The sequence below is a fragment of the Argentina silus genome (assembly GCF_951799395.1).
Source record: "Argentina silus genome assembly, chromosome: 8".
Classification (NCBI taxonomy): Eukaryota; Metazoa; Chordata; class Actinopteri; order Argentiniformes; family Argentinidae; genus Argentina; species Argentina silus.
Genome location: NC_139662.1, coordinates 18,564,243 through 18,568,425, shown reverse-complemented (window position 1 = coordinate 18,568,425; position 4,183 = coordinate 18,564,243).

The window sequence follows — 4,183 nt, the reverse complement described above, 5'->3', positions numbered from 1 at the left end:
AGCCGCTTGCTAAGAGGAAGCATTTTTGTTTTCTTTTAGTTCAATGGTTTATTTTTTGAGATTGGGTTCACCATTTAGAAAGTACAAGCCCTCCTATTTTAGGGCTCCAAACGTATTGGAAAAAATCATATAATGTCCAAATAAAGTACTCATGTTTTGTATTTAGGTGACAATTCTTTGCATGCAATAACTGGGGTCATTGTCTTTCTGTATGATGAAGCACCGTCCAATGAATTTTGATTCATTTTATTGTACTCGAGTAGACAAGATGTTTCTGTACACTTCAGAATACATTCTGCTGCTGCTGTCAGCAGTTAATCATCAATTAAGACAAGTTAGCCAGTTCTTGTGGCAGCTATACATGCCTAAACCCGGGGCACCATGTTTCACGAATGAGCTGTAAATCTTGGGCAGATCTTTTTTTCTCCAAACTTTCTTCTTGCAATCACTCTGGTACATGATAATATTCGTCTTATCTGTCCACAAGACCGCTGTCCTGTCCTCTGCAGGCTTTTTAGGTACTTTTTTTTCCAAAACTGTAACCTGACCATCCTTTTTGAGGATAAATAGTGGTTTGCAGCTTGCAGTGAAGCTTCTGTAGTTCAGCTGGTGACATATTCTGCGGATGGTAGTCAATGACGCATCCACGGGTCTTCCTTGGCATACCAGCCCGGTTGCAATTGCTGAGCTGACCGGTGCTTTCTTTCTTTTTTAATGATGTTACAAACTGTTCATTTTGGTACAGTAAGTCTAAGGTTTTGGCTATGTTTCTGATTGATTGTTCTGATATTTCAGCCTCATAATGGCTTCCTTGACTTTCATTGACGTCTCTTTGGTCCTCATTTTGACACACCAATAGCAGACTCAAAAGGCAAATATGTATTAAAGCTGAGAATCTCTTAATTGTTTGATTTCAAATCCAAACTGTTGGAGTATAGAGTCCAATACTTATGGAGGGCACAGTAATCCTACAATATGTGGATGTCTTGGAAACTGTCTTGTATCCTTGTCCTTGCACTCGTAATGATGCCTTGATGCCTTCCTGTCCCAGCCCTCTCCGGGGACATAGTGTAGGAGTGTGGTGACACACTTCTATCCTCCCGATAGAATCAGCTGTGCTCTGCTTTTGTAACCGTCACCTTCACTAAGGTCAAACGAATGCCTGCCACTTTTACCCGCTAAGTGCTTCACAGAAGTAATGCGGCATGCATACAGTATGGCATGGTAGAATGACAGTAACGGTAATAATCAGCACACGGCAATGTGAAGAATGCATGTCATGACGAATGCTGAAAAGCACAAATAGGGTGTGCATGTGACCCCGTATTTCCATGTCGACTGGAGAGTGTCACAACATCTGACCTACGCCTTTCTCAATGATTAGAAACCCGACTCCTCGCGTCCTCTCCTCTGGCCTCCACTCTCGTCCCATTGGAGGAGAACATCTAGGTTCCTCCTCTTACGTATTCTTCTCCAATGCTTTTTGGGGATGAAGCGGGTGGAGGACGGAGAAGAGGACACGAGGGGTCGGTTGAGAAAAGGCTCAGGTCATGAAATAGCCAGTATGACAACCTGAGAAGTTGATGCCTCTGAAAAATAAGCCCTAATAATCAGACACGTAAAGAGTTACAAAGTTAAGGTAAAATGTATACATCCATGGTTGTGAAGACAGCAACCATTATACGGGATTAAACATGGGCTTCAAACAAACGCAGGTTTTTTATTTCTTGTAAGTCCTTTATTTATGTTATCCTTTAAATCATCCCAATATATTGTGTGGGCTTCTTAGGGCCCAAGACAATGCTATGCTATGCTACAATGCTATGCTACACTTCTGTATATGAAGGTGTTGTGTTCCATGCAAACTGCAATGCTTGCATCAGGGTGCTGTGGACACATTGGTTCAGAGCGTCCCGCCTGTGAGTCTGTGCATTGACCGCACTGTGCCTCGCCTTGTTTCCACTGTGCCAGTTGATGGGGAGGAAACGATCTCTCTGTCCCTTTCTCCCTTTCTCTCTCTCTCTCTCTCTCTCTCTCTCTCTCTCTCTCTCTCACTTTCTCTCCAGCTCTACATATCTCTCTTTCCTTCTCTCTCCCCCTCTCCCTCACCATCCCTCCCTCCCTTCCTCCCTCCCTTCCTCAGAGTCATCCTTTCCAGCCTCTCCCTCTTCTCATCCCTGCAGTGCCTCTACTACTCACCACTGGCCTCAGTCTCTAACCTCCGGCTAGGACCATGCAAGCTTGTCTGCCCAGGTATAGTACTGAACCTACCCCAGATCTTGTCTTCTTCTGCATGTCTTTCCTCTTATTCTAGCTTCCAGAATGCCAGCCTGATGTTGTCACGGTGATCTAATGGGACCGCTGGTGTTTGTATCAGTGTATCATTGTACTGAGCAGGAAGTAGCTGCTTTGGGCTTTGAGTTTATTTCCTTTGATGACGTTTTGTGCACATTGTGGATGTATGTATAGTGCATAGTGTTGTGCATATATGTTTTGGGAAAGTACTGTACTATTTGTTTTTCTGTTCCTCTGCTCGATTAGTGAGGGATATTAATGTTATCTGGTCTAGCTATACATTTGGCCTGTTTAAGAATTATAAAGCTAAATAAAATATATATTGTTACATCAGTACCGTACGTGGATACACCTTATCAGCATTGGAAAAAAATGACTTAAGAATATAAGAGGAGAATCACCCTCCCTGACAATGTGGTCCCTGACAGGGACTTATAGTTCAGCGCAGTAAGCTTTACATAATGCAGTAGAGTAAGGTCCTGACAGTCTGTCGACTTAGGCTTTCTCACAGGATGCAGGATGGCGCTCAGGCTGAGGCCGATCGATACACAGTAAAAGCATGGGAGGGGAGGGGAGGGGAGGGCAGGGCAGGGGAGGGCAGGGCAGGGGAGGGGCGGGGCAGGCAGCTCTGGGAAGAACATGAACCACTGCTCGGAATGCTTACTCAGCTCTTCCTGTGTGTCTGTGGAGCCGGCAGCTGCAACCGGCTCTGTCTCTTGCCTGAGTGGTCAATGATCACATACTGTCCGTGTCCCATCGAGACATGAAACATGATTCTGAGAGGAATATTTCCCCACTGGACAGTGTACTGAGACCCTTTATACTTTTGATAGACGTCGAAGAGGTGGTTTTGTACACTTGCACAGTTATTTGTGTGTGGCTTTGTCATTGTGGTTCTGAAAATGTGGTCTTTTGTGTGGTGTGTGGCACAGCCAGCTGTGTTGAAGTGCCCGTGCAGACATTACAGTGTTGAGTTGTTTGCTTTTGCTGATGCTCTTCTCTCATTGCTGTGACATTTACTCACTTCACCAACGCTCCGGCTCAATAGTCTTCCTTTAGGGTGTTGAATGAATGTCACAGCAATGAGTGAAGAGTTCATTTTCATTTTCATAATGTTTTGAGTTATCTTGTGCTCGGGTCAGAGCCTCGCCTTGGGTGTGTGTTCTGTATTCCTTTCATACTGTTTTGAGAATACCAGATACACCATTATTGACGATATAATCAACAATATTGACTATTATACACAATTATACACTCACTGAGCACTTTTAGGAACACCTGTACACCTTCTCATGGTGGAGGTGGTGTAATGGTGTGGGGAATGTTTTCTTGGTACACTTTGGGCCTGTTAATACCAATCAATCATCGCTTGAATGCCACAGCCTATTTGAGTATTGTTGCTGACCATGTGCATCCCTTCATGGCCACAATTTACCCATCTTCTAATGACTTCCAGCATGATAATGCACCATGTCACAAAGCAAAAGTAATCTCAAACTGGTTTCATGAACGTGGCATTGAGTTCAGTGTTCTTCAGTGGCCTTCCCAGTCACCGGATCTGAATCCAATAGAACACCTTTGGGATGTGGTAGAACGGGAGATTCACAGCTGGAAAGTGCACCTGAAAAATCGGCAGGAATTGCTTGATGCAATCATGTCATTATGGACCAGAATCTCAAAGGAATGTTTCCAACATCTTGTGGAATCAATGCCATGAAGAACTGAGGCTGTTCTCAGAGCAAAGAGAGGCCCTACCCGGTATTAGTATAGTGTTCCTAATAAAGTGTTCAGTGAGTGAATGTAACCTGCTCTTACTATCAGCATTGCTTTGGTATATTTTAGGACGATCTTTAGGACCTCCCCACATGCTAATTAGTCAGTTACTTAG